The sequence below is a fragment of the Scylla paramamosain genome, unplaced genomic scaffold (assembly GCF_035594125.1).
Source record: "Scylla paramamosain isolate STU-SP2022 unplaced genomic scaffold, ASM3559412v1 Contig28, whole genome shotgun sequence".
Lineage (NCBI taxonomy): Eukaryota > Metazoa > Arthropoda > Malacostraca > Decapoda > Portunidae > Scylla > Scylla paramamosain.
In genome coordinates this window covers 894,473-913,973 of record NW_026973693.1, presented here as the reverse complement: position 1 = coordinate 913,973, position 19,501 = coordinate 894,473, and the positions used below count along the sequence as shown (strand labels likewise).

General features: G+C 42.4%; 1 long non-coding RNA gene across 1 annotated transcript in view; it reads left to right on the top strand.

The window, feature by feature from the left end:
• The window catches only part of LOC135097689 (uncharacterized), a 33,359-nt gene that overhangs the window by 9,641 nt on the left and 4,217 nt on the right, over positions 1–19,501 (top strand). Inside the window, exon 3 of the long non-coding RNA XR_010265976.1 lies at positions 9,028–9,159. This is a non-coding gene — a long non-coding RNA (uncharacterized LOC135097689). The remainder of the gene's footprint in view (positions 1–9,027; positions 9,160–19,501) is intronic.

The following is a 19,501-nucleotide window of genomic DNA, read 5'->3' as shown; positions in this document are numbered from 1 at the left end:
CACGTTGAGTATGGAATTGTTTAAAAAGCCTATGATAGTATACATACTATACATACTTAACATAAAGATAATAATACTAATACAATAATACAGTAAAAACTTAAAGCGCCAGTGGGGACAGGTGCGTGCTACGCCAGCTGTGGGCTGCCAGCTTCACCTGGTGTGTGGACATGTCCTGCACTTGGGGCGTGGCCGCCGTGAACATGTTCCACAGCCGCGAAGTCCTGGCTGTGTTGGTGCGCTGGTGTTGGCTACAGCGAGATCGAGGCACCTTCACTAGCTCGTGGCTACTGGCTGCAGCTGTGGGGCACCTCTGCACTGTGTGTGGCAGCAGCCTCAGGGGGTCAAGGTGAGGGACCCTCTGCACCTGAGTTTTGTGCCGACACGTCCCGGCGGTGCTCCAGTGACGTTACTGGTGCTGGGTGATGTTGGTCGTCGTCGGTGGCCACCAAGCGCAGGTCTCTCTCTCTCTCTCTCTCTCTCTCTCTCTCTCTCTCTCTCTCTCTCTCTCTCTCTCTCTCTCTCTCTCTCATAACTTTCAATAAGGTTGTTTTTCGGGTAGCTATATTTATTTTCCCCTACTTCGATCATACGGTTAATTTTCCTATACTTTCCATAAGGTACATTTTCAAGTACCTATATTAATGTTCCCATACTTCGATCATACAGTTTATTTTCCCTTGGCTTCCAATAAGGCTCATTCTCGAGTAATTTGGTAATAAATATGCGAATAACAAAATATGCGAAGAAGAAACAAAGGAAAACCGGCCATGCAAAAAACGTGATTCCCTCTCTCTCGCTCTGTCTCTGCCAAGGCAGCAGGTGGTCACGAAAATACGTGCATTGCTCACATGATGGCCGCTGCACACGGCGGTGTTGTTATTTACTTGTCCTGATAGCTTAATCTAACCTAACCTAACCTAACCTATCCTAATCTAATCTAACCTAACCTAACCCTAACCTAACCTAACCCTAACCTAATCTAACCTAACCTAACCCTAACCTAACCTAACCTAATCTAACCTAACCTAACCTAACCTAACCTAACCTAACCTAATCTAACCTAATCTAACCTAACCCTAACCTAATCTAACCTAATCTAACCTAATCTAACCTAACCTAACCCTAACCTACCCTAACCTAAGCTAACCTAACCCTAACCTATTCTAACCTAACCTACCCCTTTCCCCCCTCCCCCCTCCCAAGACAGCACTCCCTCCCCCCTCCCGGCTGTCTTCCCTCCCCCTCCCCCTCCCACCTATCCTATCCCCTCCCCCTCCCCCCTCCCCCTCCCACCCTAACCTATCCCCTCCCCCTCCCCCCTCCCCCTCCCCGGGCAGCCGACTGTCCTGTGGGGCCGGCTGCCCCCTCAGTCAAGGAATTACTCCAGCAGGGCGGAGTACACCACCAGGGTGAGGGACAGGGTCTGTGCAATGGCGAGCAGGTTGTCCCACAGGCCGTGGGACAACCTGCTTCCAGCCCTGCCCCTCCCCTGGCGAGCCTTCCCTGGCTGGGGGAGTTGGCGCTGTGGTGGGGGGAAGGGGCCACCACTCCCTTCCCCACTCCTCGGAGGACGAGCCCCGCTCCCTCGTCCTCCGCGGGGGTCGTGGCGCTCCTGGCCTCCTTTTGCCCCTCCTCCGGGCTGGGGGCCGAGACCCACAGGCCCAGGCTATCCTTCCCCGGGCTGGCCGCCACCACCTGGCCAGCCTCAGGGGAGGGGCCGACCCCGTGTCCCAGGCTGGCCGCCACCACCTGGCCAGCCTCTGGGGCGGGGCAGGCTTCATGCCCTGGGCTGGCCGCCACCACCTGGCCAGCCTCAGGGGCGTGGCCGGCCTCGTGCCCCGGGCTGGCCACCACCACCTGGCCAGCCTCTGGGGCGGGGCCGGCCTCCTGCCCCGCCTCTGGGACGCGGACAGCCTGGTCCTCCTGGGGGGCTTGGGGCGGCTGCCCACTCTCTTGCTGTTGCAAAAGAGCACGGGGCAGCCCTGCCCCTGCCCCCCGTGGACACCCAGACCTCCGGCCAGGCTGAAGTACAAAACGGCGTGACGCCCCGCCGTAGTGTACTTCAGTCCGGCCAGGAGGTCCCTCAGGGGCAGGTCCTGGCAGAAGACTGTTGCGCCTCCTGCCAGGCAGTGCACCCTGATGGGTGTCTCCTGGTCCAAGGCGGCCAGCTTGTCCATATTCAGGCTGGCCGCCTGATCCGACACGAGGGGCTTCGCCCCCCTCGGCCCCTTGCCGGAAGGTAAAGGAGGCCAGAGAGCGCCTCCCCTCCCACAGCAGCCCCCTGAGCGGGGGCGGGACAGCCTCACGGCGTCCACGCCACACTCGCCCAGGAGGCTCAGCCGTGCCTCCACTGACAGGCGACTGCTTTTTGCTCCCATCCTAGTTCTCATGAAATTAAAAATGTACCTTGGTTCAGTTTTGGCTGAGTGGCGAAAAGTAGGATGGTGGTGAACAGACCGCCTGAGAGAGAGAGAGAGAGAGAGAGAGAGAGAGAGAGAGAGAGAGAGAGAGAGAGAGAGAGAGAGAGAGAGAGAGAGAGAGAGGTTGATTGATATTGATTGATTGATATATTTTGTTTGCCTTTTGTAACATTAATGCATTTCTGCATTTCATACACAGTTCAATACGTAAGGCCAGGTCCATCAAGCCGAAGCTTTTATACAGACCTGAATAAAGAATGACACAAGTAGCGCAAATGTTTACACCCTGACTTGTTCCTATTTGAGCCGCCATTTTGCACATGATAGAGGTAATAATAGACTACTTGTTTTGTTGTTTGCAGCACATGACACAATAATGAGTGATGGAGTGTATAGTATGCTATACTGTGCCACATATATGTTCACATACGTGAACTTCGCGAACACAAACACAGGTACAGTCTTGCATCCTCTATAGAGAAGGAAGGGAAGGCAAGGCATCGTCTCTAAATACAACACACACACACACACACACACACACACACACATTAAGATCGAGGTGAGGGTCTGAAAAAAGACACCATTATGAATGTGCGTCCTTTCATTCCTCCCTCCCTCCCTCTCTCCCACGTTTTTCCACCTCTGGTCGCCCTCGGGTCATATTTTTTTCCAGCATGGCGCGCCGGCTGTGCCACCATAACTCAGCCTAACTCTAACAGCACAGCGGCATGGCAAGGCTTTGAATCATACCTCACAACTCTGGCCGTGTGTTATGTGTGAGTCACTGTGTCCAGGAGGAAGGAGGGGGCAGGGATAAGGGGGCAGGGAGGAGGGGGGACGGAAGAGGCGGGGGTGCTTCCCCTTCACCACCGTGACTCATTATCAAGTTGGTGACCTCCTGACTTAGTGACTTGGTTCGTGTAGCCGTGCAAGTCTTGGCATGCCCTTGCGCTCAGTGAGTCAGTCAGTCATGCACACAGGAAGGAAGGGAGGCGAGCGGGAAGACGGGTATTAGCGCCCTGTTCTCGCCTCGTCTCACGTCATTACAGTCGCCCCAATCCCAGGTATATAACACACCGGTGCCTGTCCGTCTCCTGCAGCAGCTCCTGAGTGGCTCGTTAGCCTCAGTGAGGGCGTGGTGGGCGACAGGCTGACGTGTCACTGACGTGTTTGTGGCAGCCTTGCCTTGCGATTATTTGGCGTCTCCGACCTTCACGGCGCCTTACTCTCTCATCAGGCGTAGTTTTCTCAGACTTTGTGTCTTTCTTTGTTCTCACCCCCTCCTGGAACCACAACAAAATAAGAGAAACATCTTTTTTCTTCGTGATAATGTAACCTTTCTTTCTCCCTTCCCCTCAGACTTTCCTAGGACCCTTCCTGCACTGATGATAATTCTGCATAACAACCCACAGGAAATAATCGCCTTATTAGAGCAACACCTTCTTGTTCTGATGATGCGTGTGTATCCCGGTCACTGGCTGTAATCCTGTTAAATCTTCCTTGTCTGTTTTGTTTATTCTCTCTCTCTCTCTCTCTCTCTCTCTCTCTCTCTCTCTCTCTCTCTCTCTCTCTCTCTCTCTCTCTCTCTCTCATCATTACCTACACCCTCGAAACCCTTCTCGCTCAAGGTCACCACGAGAGGAATTGTTGTAAAGTTGCGAGGCCCCAAGACGCACACTGCACCACTTGTGTCTGGCTCACAGAGGGGAAGGGCTGGCTGAGGTCTGAGGAAAGTGTGCAGTAGTAGTGCTAGTAGTAGTAGTAGTAGTAGTAGTAGTAGTAGTAGTAGTAGTAGTAGTAATAGGATGAACGTGTAGGTGTGACGGCTGAGGTGCTGAGGGTGTAGCGATGAGCATGGTGGAAGGGTGGTGTGTGTGTGTGTGTGTGTGTGTGTGTGTGTGTGTGTGTGTGTCCCTGAGGAGAGGGGAGAGGGAAGGCTCGCTAGTGTCAAGGCAACAGCATGCAATTTTTACTCTGTGCTATTTCTCATCTATTTTTTCTGCAAACATATCTTCTATATAGGTAAAGCAGTAATAGTAGTAGTAGTAGCAGCAGCACTTTTAGTAGTAGTAGTAGTAGTAGTAGTAGTAGTAGTAGTAGTAGTGGAGGTAGTCGTAGTAGTAGCAGTGATAGACGATGATAAGGATGTGGATGGGACAGTCGAGGTAGGGAGGGAAATAAGGGAGAAGCAGTGACGTGATAGGCTGCAGTGTATTAGATGTGTGTGTGTGTGTGTGTGTGTGTGTGTGTGTGTGTGTGTGTGTGTGTGTGTGTGTGTGTGTGTGTGTGTGTGTGTGTGTGTGTGCGTGCGCGCGCGCGCCTTCATTCAAACCTGGCGAGGCGGGGGAAGTATTTTGCACGAAAGGGAAGGTGTGATTACAGACGTGGCCACAGGGATTGTGTAAGAGTGAGAGAGAGAGAGAGAGAGAGAGAGAGAGAGAGAGAGAGAGAGAGAGAGAGAGAGAGAGAGAGAGAGAGAGTATTTAGCTGAGTGCAGAAGGAACGATACGCACAAGAGAAGGAGATGAATGGCAGTAATCTTGTCCCTCATTGTTTTCCTGTCGTATATCCGAGGGTCTCACAGTATTCTATTATGATTACTTATTATTTTTCAAAAGCAATATTAATTCAATCAACTCACGTAGGAGTGCGGCAATACAATAAATGAAGCAACTTTTTTTTTTTTTTTTCATTCCCGCGAAAATTAAAAAAAATAAATAAATAAATAAAAGGAGTCATAGCATCAGCCTTCATTTCTGTCCACTTTACTTAATAAGATATCTCCATAATTATTCATAGGCCTCACCTTCATTACGTAATGGTAATATCTAATTGGCTTTGTCTGCTCTCTCGTCGGAAGCTTCGGAGACAAGCAGGACCATCCCTCGCTGTCATGCAAAGCTTTCACCAGTAATGGTATTGATGATAACAATAACTGTTGTCACCGTAATCACCAAACGTGCCAAATAGTATCGTCCATTGTGTCAGAATGTAAACCTTTTATTAGATAGTTTTGGGAGTTACTTTACCTGTCCTACCTGTGAGTGTTGTTAGTGAGAACAAAGTTATTTTTTTACCTTATTTTTTATGAGTAGTTAAAATAATAATACTCTTTTCGTATAATATTTTTGGTATTTTTTTTTTTTTTTGTATTTACCTTTAATCCTGCCTGTCTTACCTGTGGCTATTAATATTTCAAGTGCCAAGGTGATTATTCCTTGTTCTCTTTTTCCATGTAGATTAAAAAGACAGCAATCTTCTTTCGCGTAACATTTTTGTCCTCTTTTTTTTTTTTTTTTTTAAGTAACCATACCTTTAGTTCCACCTGTCATGTTGTCCTTCATCTGTGTTTATTAATAGCTAAGGTGAGAGGAGAGTTATTATCCATTACTTTTTATTGAATTGTTAGGAAATAATGATCCTCTATTCTTGTAATATTTCCTGCTTTTTTGTTTATATAATTACCTTTAATTCCATTTGTCTTACCTGTGGCTACTAACAGTTGAGGTGAGAAAGTGATTATTATTCCTTGCTCTCCTTGTTGTGCATTTCCAAAAGACAATAATCCTCTTTCCTATAACATTTTTTCTTTTCTTTATGTATTTACCTTTCATTGAACCTGTCCTCTTCTCTTCTACCTGTGTTTATTGATAGCACAGGTGAGAACAAGGAAATTACTCTTTACTGTCTGGGTTTTGTAATTCAATAAGTAATGTTCCTTCTGTGTGATTGTTACTAAGTTATTTGTGTGTTTACCTTTCATCTCACCTGCCTTACCTGTGTGTGTTCACTCCTTAGGTGAGAAAGTTATTAGTCTTGGTTCTCCTTTAGTGGCGATGGAAAATATTAATTACCTTGTTGTTGTAATATTATTTAGTTCAGGTGTTGTATCTACCCTTAGTGTTTATCTCTCATTTACCTTTGCATGTTAATTGCACAGGTGAGACTGATTCTTCTTGTCTCTCTCGCTCTTGGTAGTGTTGCTAGGAAAGTAATCACCTTGTTGTTGTTGTTGTTGTTGTTGTTGTTGTTGTTGTTGTTGTTGTTGTTGTTGTTGTTGTTTTTGTTGTTGTAGTTATTATTATTATCATTATTATTATTGTTATTATTATTATTATTATTATTATTATTATTATCATTATTATTATTATTATTATTATTATTATTATTATTATTACTATTATTATTACCATTATTATTATTATTTAGTTGTTGTGTGTAAATATTTACCTTTGCTGTATCGTGCCGTACCTGTGTGTACTAATTGTTTAGACGAGAAAGTGATCATACCTTGTTCTCATTTTGTAATTTTGCTGAAATATTAATCATCTTATTTTTGTGTTATTATTTTGTTTTGGTGTTTATCTGTTTACGTTTGACATTTACCTGCTCTGCCTGTGGACATTAATTCCTCAGATTGTTGTTGAAAAGTAATCTCTTTGTTTTGTATCATTATTATCTAGTCATCATGTTTATCTGTTTGCCTTTAATATTTACCAGTCCTTCCTGTGTACATTAACTTCTCGGTGGGGACAAAACAATCATTCCTGACTCTGTAGTGTAGACAGGAACAAAAGTCAATCATCCTCCTTTATGTAATAATTTTCCTTTCTTATGTCTATGCATCAACCTTTTTTTCTCTCTCTCTCTCTCTCTCTCTCTCTCTCTCTCTCTCTCTCTCTCTCTCTCTCTCTCTCTCTCTCTCTCTCTCTCTCTCTCTCTCTCATGCTAACTCATTTTTCTACATTTTTATTTATTTTTGTTTATTTTCTCCTTGTCTAACAACATAATTTGTAATTCCCTTTTGTGTAATAACTTCCTTTCTTTATTTATGCATCTACTTTGTTTTTTCCTTTTTAAGCTTCTTTTTCCTTTCTTTTTCTTTCTCCAGTAAAATAATTAATAATCCTCTTTTGTATAAGCTTTCTTTTGTTGTCTATGTACCAACAACTGTTTTTTTCCTTCTTTTATCCTCATTTTTTCCTTCTTTTTTTCTTTTTCTTTCCTCTTCTTTTAACATTTTTCTTCCTCTTCTCTGTTTAGGTGTTTCTGTCCCTCGTTCCCAGTGCTTGTGTCATACATCAGGCGAGGACAGGATGGCTACAAGTATTCTTTATCCTCATTTGTACTGTAACGAAGTTCAGATTTTCTTTTCTTGTACCTTTGTTAACACTTTATTGCCAATGACAATGTGACACTTACTACTTCATCTCTCCATAGACTAACATTTTTTAACCTTTTTTTGCGACCTCAGCACCCCTTGCGTCTAGTCTGGACACTCCCGCGCCCGTTAATTCTAATATCTGGTTGTATTAACTACAGTTGTATTAACAGTTGAAAATGAGGCTAACTTCATCAAATATAAAAGTACACTCCCGATAGTTTGGTGTGCCTTGCAAGGAGCGTTTACATTGTACCGTCTTACAATATACGCAGCATTTTTCAGTACCCCCTAAAATTGATCTCAGCACCACATGTTCAGCAACACACACTGCCCTTTACGATTCTGACTGGGCCACTAAAACATTTGAGACTCGATCACTCCTGTTGATGTCACTTTGCGCTTTGAAATCACACACTGCGCTTACACTAGACCCTTTGATCTACTTGTCACCGCCACGAACGAATGGAAATGTGTAGCAATCTGAGACAATAATTTCAAATTGGTTAGTGCGCCCGACACACAATACTAGGGTCCGGGGTTCGAATTTCCGGCTTGGTGAAGACAATTTGGACGTAAGCCAAGGAGTTGTGACCTTGCACCCCGCCAATATCGCCAAGACGCCCTGAGCCAGAGGGGCGTGGAGGATGGTTTACCATCTCCCCTTCCTCTAACAGCGGGGGAGGAACTTGTCTGGTGTGGAAACATAGAATTACTTGATTAATTTTCTTGTTTTTTTTTTTTTTTTTTTTTTTTTTTTTAGAATGATTTGATTTCATAGCTAGTTTGTTAGGATAAGTTGGAGTTCTTAGTTAGCTTCTTAGAATTAGTTTATCTCGTTGGAATTCATTGATTTATTAGTCAGCTTGTTAAAATTTGTTTATTTCTTAGTTACTTCGTTGGAATTAATTGATTTCTTAGCTTGTTAGAGCTAGTTCATTTCTTAATTAGCTTGTTAGAATTTGTCGATTTCTTAGTTAGCTTGTTAGGAATAGTTCTCAAACAGACGAGAAAATGTCTCCTGCTGATGTATTCCTCCATGATTTGGTCCAGCCTCGTCACTCCTTGAGAAAATTATAGCATCTTCTAGCCATCTCCTGATTATTGACCATATAGAATCTTGTCTACATCACCGTGTTGTTGTATGCCACTTGCACACCTCCATCAGAACCACAGGAACATAACACGACAAAATATAGGTTGGTGCATGAAGTGATGAGGCCTACAAGTGGCAGTCCCTGTATAAAACCTACCTCTCCTGATTACTAACCCTGAATATTTTGTTTTGTCACCTTGTTATATCCCTTATGCCACTTAAATACCTCCATCAACACCACCACCCTATATACACCTTTCCTCTGGTTGCCATTTCCCTTATGCCACTTAAACATCTCCATCAGATTCACTCTTGACCTACATGTACCTTCCCTCTGTTCTCTGCAGCCCTTTTGGTGTTCCACGTGCCGAGCGAATCCGGGGGAAGGTGACTCAGGGCATCTCGACACTGCCCTCCGTCACTGTCTTCCTCTTGACCATCAGAGTCCCTGCCGCCCACTGAGAAGACACCGCTCGTCAGTGAGTACTACGCCTCGCCTCTCACTGCCCTCCCTGTTCTATGCCTTACAATATACTGTCTTTGTACTGTGACTTATAATACACAGCTCCTCTTAGTAATGCGCCTCACGGTACACTGCCCTCCCTGTTCTGTGTCTTACAATATTGACTTTCTTGTACTGCGCTTTACCATCTTGGTCTCGTGGGACTCAACTTAATATTGGTATAAGTTAACATGATATGATCTGACTTTTACTGTTACTTCTGCTGTTACTGGTGGTGGTGGTGGTGGTGGTGGTGGTGTTGTTGATGGTGGTGCGACTACTACTACTACTACTACTACTACTACTACTACTACTACTCACCACCATTACCACCATCACAACTGCAACAACCAGCCCACTAAAATCACCAAAATCCCACCATTAACAACAACAACAATAACAACAACAACAACACCAGCAACAACACTAATCTAACATAACTCAGTCATTCCTATCAAACAAAGTAGGTATTGACAAGACCAGGCTCATCCATCAGGGTTCAGCGAGGACTGTAAAATCACCCCTCGTCTGTCTCTACTTTTCTCACTACGGGAATAAGCACAGAGAAAAGGCGTTGCTACCACCTCGCCCCTTCCCCTTTAGTGGCCTTTCACAACATGCTGGGAATACAGAGACACGTACTGTGCTGGTGAGATGGAAAGTAATAATAATGCACTTATGTGAGCTTAATTGATAAATAGATGGATAGATAGGTAGATAGATAGGTAGATAGATAGAGATAGACAGAAAGATAGAGATAGATAAAAAGATAGATAGATAGATAGATAGATAGAGAGAGAGAGAGAGAGAGAGAGAGAGAGAGAGAGAGAGAGAGAGAGAGAGAGAGAGAGAGACTATCACTTTCCCAGTACTAACAAACATAATCAGAGAGAGAGAGAGAGAGAGAGAGAGAGAGAGAGAGAGAGAGAGAGAGAGAGAGAGAGAGAGAGAGAGAGACTATCACTTTCCCAGACTAACAAACATAACCAGAGAGAGAGAGAGAGAGAGAGAGAGAGAGAGAGAGAGAGAGAGAGAGAGAGAGAGAGAGAGAGAGAGACTATCACTTTCCCAGACTAACAAACATAACCAGAGAGAGAGAGAGAGAGAGAGAGAGAGAGAGAGAGAGAGAGAGAGAGAGAGAGAGAGAGAGAGAGAGAGAGAGAGAGAGAGAGAGAGAGAGAGAGAGAGAGAGAGAGAGAGAGAGACTATCACTTTCCCAGACTAACAAACATAACCAGAGAGAGAGAGAGAGAGAGAGAGAGAGAGAGAGAGAGAGAGAGAGAGAGAGAGAGAGAGAGAGGCTATGAAAGTCCATTTTTTATCACACCACCACAAGTGTTGCTGCCTAAAGCTGACCAATTTTGCCTCAAACTTACGTTGTAATTTGCAGTATTCTTTATTTCTGAGTGTCCTGTTAGCCTCCTTTGTTAATGTGTGTGTGTGTGTGTGTGTGTGTGTGTGTGTGTGTGTGTGTGTGTGTGTGTGTGTGTGTGTGTGTGTGTGTGTGTGTGTTTATATAGTTAAGGTAGTCTCTGTTTCTCTCTATGTGTTTTTCTGTGTTTATTTGTGTCTGTGTCTATTTTTGTTACTGTGTGTGTGTGTGTGTGTGTGTGTGTGTGTGTGTGTGTGTGTGTGTTCGTTTTGTTTTTTTCTGCCTGTTTTTTTTGTCTGTTTTTTGTTTTTTTGTCTGTTTTTCCGTCTTTTATTTGTTATCCTTATGCATGTTTGTGTCAATACGTGTTTGCTTGTCTGCCTGTTTGCTTGTCTGCTTGCCACTGTGTTTGTCTGCCTGCCTGCCTGCGTGTCTGTCTTGGTCTGTTTTTTTTTGTTTTTTTTTTATCCATGTTTCTAGAATATTGCGTTGTTGTTGTTATTGTTGTTGTTGTTGTTGTTGTTGTTGTTGTTGTTTGTCTTATGAGTAACGATGCCACCATAAATTCTATGAAGTTAGTCCTTAATTGTCTTATTTATTTATTTATTCTTTTTCTTATCCATTCATTCATTTATTCATTCAGCTACTCATTCATTCATTCATTCACGTCGGCTGCTACGTTTTGTTTCTTAATGAGTCACTTGTCTCACCCACTCAGCCAATCATATTAATCAATTACTCAGACTTATTCACGGTCATGCACTGTACATATCTATTTAGCAAGTGAATGCAGTACCTTGATCTATCATTCATTTGTTATAGTTGTTATTTAATGCCACGTGTCGCTGCTGTTACTACTCGTGTTGTTGACAGCAATAGCGAGGACAAAGTACCAAGTTAATCCCTGCAATATTTTTTTTTCTCTTCACTGCGCGTTCATCACTTACTGCAACAGTTTTTCTATTCTGCTCAAATCCTTCCTCACGTGTTGCTCTGAATCCCGTGACGTGCTGTTCATTTGTTGCTTGTATGCTGACTTGCCCCGTGTGTTCATTACCATGTATCATTTCTGTGTGTTTGTGTGTGTGTGTGTGTGTGTGTGTGTGCTGTTATGTAGGGCAGTGTTGTGTTGTAATGGACATGTGTTATAAGGGGGCGTGTGTTGGGTTGTGGTGTGTAGTCAGAGGGCGTGTGTTGTTTTGTGTCGTTGTGTTGTGTTTGGGCAGTGTGTTGTGTTGAGTTGTGTTGTGTGAGGGAAGTGTACTGTACAGTGTTGTATTGTGTTGTAAGAAGGCAGTATGTTGTTTTGTGTTGTGTTGTAAGAGGCTTGTATTGTGATATGTGTTGTGTTTGTTTGTGTTGTGCAGCGTTGTGTTGTCCTGTATCCTGTTATGCTGCAAGAGATCAGTTTATTGTTAAGGGGCACAAAAGAATTACGGGTATTATTTTTTTCTTTTATTTTAGCTAAAGCAAGAACTATATCGGTCATTGAACTGCCGATGTGTTGAACCAAATTATTTGTTTTCTTTGTCATGATACTTGACGATACTAATTATAAGCAAAGACTTCCCAAGCTAATATTTGTCCTTTATAGGGAATTTACTTAGCAGTATGAAAGCTTCCCACCAGGAGGAGGAACGGCGGGTGGAGGAATGGAAGGGAGAGGGTGGGGGTCCAGGGGAGGGTGTGTGTGTGTGTGTGTGTGTGTGTGTGTGTGTGTGTGTGTGTGTGTGTGTGTGTGTGTGTGTGTGTGTGTGTGTGTGTGTGTGTGTGTGTGTGTGTGTGTGTGTGTGTGCCTCATGAATTGCAGGCATGAAAAAGAATGATGCACGTTATGATAATGATTATTATTCTTGTATTTGTCATTTCAGTGATTATTAGGATACTAATAAGAGTAACAACAATACTCAACTTACCAGGAACTTAGCAGACTCTCTCTCTCTCTCTCTCTCTCTCTCTCTCTCTCTCTCTCTCTCTCTCTCTCTCTCTCTCGCTCTCAGGAACGTTATTTCTATATCAAGTAAGGAAAAACAAAGGCTTGTGTCTCTTCGCCTCATAAAAGGATGATTTAAATTTTTCTCTCTCTCTCTCTCTCTCTCTCTCTCTCTCTCTCTCTCTCTCTCTCTCTCTCTCTCTCTCTCTCTCTCTCTCTCTCTCTCTCTCTCTCTCCATCAAGCTTTAACCCTATCTTGATTAATGGCTCCGAAAATTGAAGTCACCCGATTCTCACGTGGATTTCATTTCCATGCAGATATCCATGCAGATAGAGACGTGGCAGTGAGGCTGGTAGATACCTATCAGCGCCAGCATTTTTAATTGTCTCCGATTTCCTGGGGCAAAGGGGTGTCTTAGCTAAATTTGAAATCGATGTGCAGGAAAAGTACAGCATGAATTGCTGCACAAGTGTATCTAAAAATTAAAAACATAACCCTTGATATTAATAATCATACTTACTGGTGTATGATAAGGCTTTGTTAATTGAATTATAAGATAAAACTAAAAATAGGTAATGATTTTTTTTTTTTTAAGTATGAACAGTAAAAATAAAAGGATGTTGATTTCGGCTTGTGCATTTTATCTGGGAATGTTGAAAAATATCAGATATCACTGACACGTCCTGTATATGAAAGTAATCAGTGAAATAAAAAAAAAGAACAGCACCGCTGGCGGACGTACGACGTACTTACCTTGATCATGATTCTTCAGTTAAAGAAAGCGCCGCGCGCCATTAGGAAGGAGTGTAAAGTGTAAACAATAGCCTCTCAGTTTTGCCGATACAAAGGCCTTTACTTTGCTTTACTATATCCAGAATAGGGTATTGCTCGTTCTTTCAGTAATTTTCTTAATTCCGCTGTAGTCCATGATTGTGGCGGTGATGTATCCATTGTGCAGGGTAGTCGAGTAAGCGTGGTCCTGTGTTTTGGTTTGCTCGCTGCCCAAGTACCCGAGGATAGTGATCGTACCGCAAAAATAAAGTCTCTGATACAAAATTATATTTTCTTTACATTAAATGGATTTGCCTGTTGTTTAGTACATGAAAATGCAAGTATATATTAGTATACTTCCATTGAGGTCAGTAGAAAATTACAGATTGCCTGCCTTGATACACTTGTAGGCTCTTTTAAGAATATCATCTGAAATTATGAATAGAGGCTCAAACAATGTCATGTGCTGTCAGTTATCACGAAATTAATTGAATTAAAATTCAGACGCATTACTGTGCAACGATACACCTTTGTAAGCTTGTAAAACCTTGCCCCAAAAAGTATTTATTTTCCGGCGAAAATAAAAAATTCTGGCGCTATCTGGTATCAAAACGCTCACTGCGACGTCTCTAAACATACCTGCCTCACCTGCATTCATTACAAGGTCATGGGCAGGCGAGGAGCAAAACACTCATTGAGAATTAAGAGCAAAGAGAAAAGCTTGTTACCAGAAAATTCACACTGTAGATTTACTTTCTAGGAAGCGAGAGGTCGGAATAATTAGTCGAAGCTCAGCATGTCCGTGACTTTTGCTGGTTGTTGTTTGAGTGAAGTGAGTGAGTGGGAAGGGAGAGGTAATGGATTAATGATGCTTTTGTGCTGAGCGTTACGACGTGCTGGAAGTAAAAGGGTTAGCATGAATAGAAGATACTAAAGAATAAGAACAGCAAAAATATATACACGACGAGAGAGAGAGAGAGAGAGAGAGAGAGAGAGAGAGAGAGAGAGAGAGAGAGAGAGAAGAACAAAACAAAAAAAAATTCTCGAAAGTTTTCTTCCTTCTATTGTCTACTACTACTACTACTACTACTACTACTACTACTACTACTACTACTACTACTACTACTACTTTGCACGGTGAAGATACCGCGGCTATTTAACATTTTTGTCAGTGAGTAGGCTAGACTCTAAATATCGTGAACTAGACATGTTTTGATAAAGAGGCAAGAAACAACCTTTGCGCACTTTTTTTTTTTTCAGGTTATCTTAAAAAAAAATATATGTTCATTTAACAATAAACAATATATTGTCATTTAACCTTAGAGTATAACCGCAACTGCTGCCACAATATTAATTAGGCTTTAACTCGCTGCTAAATCCTAATTTTCTAAATTGTTTAATATTACATGCTGAGAATTAAACTTAATAGAAACAAATATCCTTTCATCAATGGTCTGTTATATTAGTTTTAAACTACTAAATATTACATACAAAAACTCACTACAACAACAACAACAACAACAACAACTACTACTACTACTACTACTACTACTAATAATAATAATAATAATAATATTACTACTACTACTACTACTACTACTACTACTACTGATGATGATGGTGTTGGTAAGTACGCTGCTTGACCTCAATACGAGTGGAGTGCAAGATGGTTTTGAGTCCCGCTATTAAGCTACTAATGAAATACAATATACGCGCGTTATGCTCCCCTCTTCATACTTGACGCCTATTACCGAAACGAGATTATTTGAGCTGCAACCTTAGCGTGAAGTGACCAATATGTGAAGGAAGCTTAGGTGGACATATATATATATATATATATATATATATATATATATATATATATATATATATATATATATATATATATATATATATATATATATATATATATATATATATATATATATATATATATATATATATATATATATATATATAGTATAATGCAGTACCTTTATTGCGCACCCTGTTGTGTGGTCGCGCCCTCGTCTCGGCGTCTTGTTTCATATGCTTTTAATTGACTTCAGTGGAAACCGATAGAGTTACAAGAGATGTCTTCCAGATCATTGTCATTGGTGAACAAGAGCTGTACACCATCAACAGAACAGAAAAAAAAAACTAATATTCTCAGTAGCCTCTGAAAATAATCCTTAAAAGAGAGAGAAAAAAAAAATCAGGAATGCATGACTGCGTCTCAAACATCTGGTAGTGAGGAATCAGTGGTCAGTCTTATCGCGCTTGTGAAATAGTGTGCAGGAAGTGAGTGGGTGCTGCCGTTCATTCCCAACTATTATAACTCTTTAGTCATTTCACACGAGCTGGGTGGGGCGTGTCCCAGACATGTGTGGAAGAGGCGCATCAATTAAGTTGCTGAGGGAGATGATTTTGTGAGGCAGCGGAAGTGTGTGGTGGTGACAACCCGCACTTGGTGTTGGAGTGTTTTCTGAGTGTTGCCGTCTGGTCTGTAGCTGTCTAGATCAAGTTGCCTGTCGGAAAGGAATGCGGAGATTTGCAGTGGTATAGTGTTCAGAAGCCGGCATGTCGCACTCCCTTTTTGTGTGTTTCATTTTCCTTGAGGCCAAAGTCCCCTGGTGTTCTTACAACCTCCTTGCAAAACTTGAGAATTGATTTTTTTTTATTATTTATTTATTTATTTATTTATTTATTTATTCTATTTTATTTTTTTCTTGTACATTTTAGTACATTAGAGGAATTAGAATTGCGGGAAAACCCTAAGCTGCTATTTTCGGGATCAGAATACAGGGCTAATTTTAGGTCACCACCAATTTTTTTGCTTTAGCCCACCCTTCTATTTCGAGCTCCACTGTTGTTACGTATTATATACACCGTGAAAACAGACGGCGTTAAGCCGCTGACTCGGTCAGATAATTCAAAGGAAGGGCATGTTAAGCTCTCGCAGCAAAAGCCTTGATCATCTGGCTCAAGGGTCGCCTTCAGCATTCACCACCAAGGACGTGCTCCAGTCTGAGGAGTATTCCATTGTCAGCTCCCAGGACTGGCGTGGGGACAGATGCATTGAGAAGATCTATTGATATCTTATAAGTAGCAGTCTCAATCAAGCTGCATTGAGGTTAACAACGTCTGAGGAGCATTCCGTGTTCTGTGCTCAAGATATGCGTGTGGGTAGATGCTTTAAGAAAATCTGTTGATATTTTAAAAGTTTAATATTCTTAGCAAGCAGCATTAAAATTAAACAAAGAGAACTTAATATTTGTATTTAATGTGGCGTAAGAAGAAGGATGACGCTGGTAGGGAATAGTTAAATTCTTGTTGGTTTCTTCTTCCTAATCAGTATCTATAGAGAGTTTGCAGACAATGGATTTTTTATGTAGATTACAGATGACCCCGCGGCGTCTGGTCACCTCTAAGGAATCGGTCTACCTGAGTGTTTGGATGACACAACCGAACACTCATGTCTGGCCAAGGTGGGCCTCGCGTTTCTCGCATGATCGTGATTGCCACATCTCATCCCCGCCGTGGAGCGTGATAGTAGTCACAGGAATCATTGTGATCAGACACTCAGACAAGTTGGGGATGGAGAGAGAGAGAGAGAGAGAGAGAGAGAGAGAGAGAGAGAGAGAGAGAGAGAGAGAGAGAGAGAGAGAGAGAGAGAGAGAGAGAGAGAGAGAGAGTGTGTGTGTGTGTGTGTGTGTGTGTGTGTGTGTGTGTCTTTTGAGGCGAGTTACATTTATTGTTCCCCCTAAGAAACTAAGAACGAAAATAATAAAAAAAAAACTTGCTTCATGACACTTGTCTCTAATATTGATAACTGTAGTAGTAGTAGTAGTAGTAGTAGTAGTAGTAGTAGTAGTAGTAGTAGCAGTAGTAGTAGTAGTATACCTAACAGTGCCTGATTCGTGGTACGGTAATGGACCTCGTTTCTTCTCGACTATTTTTTTTTTTATCAAGCTGTATCAAGCTGTACTGACAGGCAAGGTGGTTATCAAGGATGTTTCTATGATTGCAGTGATAATTTAACAAGAATTCTGCCCATTCACTGAAGAAGCCACCAGTTAGAACACAACTGTTTATCTCTGTGCCCTTTGAAAATATTCTGCGTGAGAGAAGGAAGTGTTTCAGAATACGAGCCAGTATCACACACACACACACACACACACACACACACACACACACACACACACACACACACACACACACACACACACGTTGTCGTCTCATTATTACCAGCTGAGTGTGTCTTGTGGCGGGGCTCAGAAGGAAGGGACACAAAGGGTCGTCTATAATGGAGTGAACAAAAAAGCAAGTCACACAATCCCTTTCATTCCTCATAGTAATTAATTAACGCTGACAACATTTCGCACCTTTGTCTTTGTCTCACGATAAACAACAACAACCACTGATACTTTCTTGTACGTGGAAAATTATCATCACATTGTATTGACATTTTCCTGTTTATTTCCTCATTTCTTCTTTCCTCGTCTTTTCCTTCACTTTTGTCTCGTGTTCCTATTTTTCACTTCCGTTGCTTCTTCCTTTCCTCTCCCTTGTTCCTTTTTTCCTTGTCTTTTTTCTTTTTTCTCATGTGTCGTGTTTCTATTGTTTATCTCCTTTGTCTCTTTTTTTATCATTCGTACATTCTTTCCTTCTCCTGTGTCTCTTGTTTCTATTTCCTTCGTCCATGTTTTTTTTTTACTTGCTTGTGTCTTGTCTCTTGTGTGTGTGTGTGTGTGTGTGTGTGTGTGTGTGTGTGTGTGTGTGTGTGTGTGTGTGTGTGTTTTCTCAACATATCTGTCTTTGTTTCTTGGTTTCTGCGTCAACAACAGTTTGCAGGAATGACTGAAGTTCGCCGTCGCAAAAGTGTTTCGTGGGTCGGTCGTGTGGGGAAAACCAAGGCTCGTGTTTTCAAACGCTGTGGAATCTCATAAACTTTCGAAGCGTCAAAGGGAGAGAAAAATAAAGTCTTTCTCACGAGTGTTTTCCAAATGATGACGAAGAGTTCTTGTTACACTATCACAAAAATAATGAAAATAACATCGAAACCGCCCGGTAATTTTCATGATAGAGATTAAGACTAGTGAAGGCTGAATCGTTTGAGAATGGACTTGGTTAAGATGGCTGAGCTGGGAGAGAGTTACACTATACTGGGCACTACTTGATGTTCTCGGACAGCTGGAAGAACTTGCACACTTTGTAAGTATATTTGTGGGTAGACACAGGAAACCGTTCATGCAGGATGGCCCACGAAGCACTGAGATGCGTAAAAGTAGCAACAATATACAGCACATGCAAATCTATACAACAGGCAAAAATACACACGGCACAACACAACACAAATTATTCCCAGAGACAAAATTGTGATCATTGTCAGCCTTGTCAGTGCAGCTTCCAGGGTTTTGTTGTCGCGCAGAGAATGTGGTGGCGGGAACTACGCGGCGAGGAGGAGCACGGCTGGTACTTAATGTTCTGGTGAAAGGCGACGGACGTGTTTATCCTCTTATTGTTAAAGCTTCCCTCCTTTTTCTTAGTGATGCTGGAAAGCTGCCCAGACCTGCTCCTTACAGGCTGCTTGTGGCTGTCTTCTTGTTCGTCTTTCTTTTTTTTCTTTCTTCCTTTCTGTCTGTCTGTCTGTCTGTTTGTTTGTATGTATATGTATGTATGTATGTATCTATGTATATCTGTCTTTATGTCTGGATGTCTCGTTTATTTTACCGTCCCTATATGGTTATTTCTCTCTCTCTCTCTCTCTCTCTCTCTCTCTCTCTCTCTCTCTCTCTCTCTCTCTCTCTCTCCTCTCTCTCTCTCTCTCTCTCTCTCTCTCTCTCTCTACCACACACACACACACACACACTACAAATATCACAGAGATTGACTTAAAAAACACGTCAGGAAATCTCACGTGGAAAATGGCGGAAGTGTCTTTGGCCTGAAGGTTGCCTCACTCCAACACTCAGAGGCGATGGTACTTTCTCCCACTTCCCCTGTGATGGTTTAGGCGGCAAGAAGGAAATTTGATGGAGTTTGCACCCTGTGACCCGACATTTGTTACCTTTCAAGTCTCTTCTTCTTCCACCTAATCAAAATAATGGTTTCTAAATGCTCCTTTGAAGTGCTTTTCGTCTCATTTTGCCGATGTGTTTGTTAATTAGGTTCTCATTCATTTTCCTCTATTTTTCTTCGTGGTTTCCTTATGGCTGTAATTTTTTTCCTCTGTAATTTTCTTTACAAAGAGGCAAATAAAT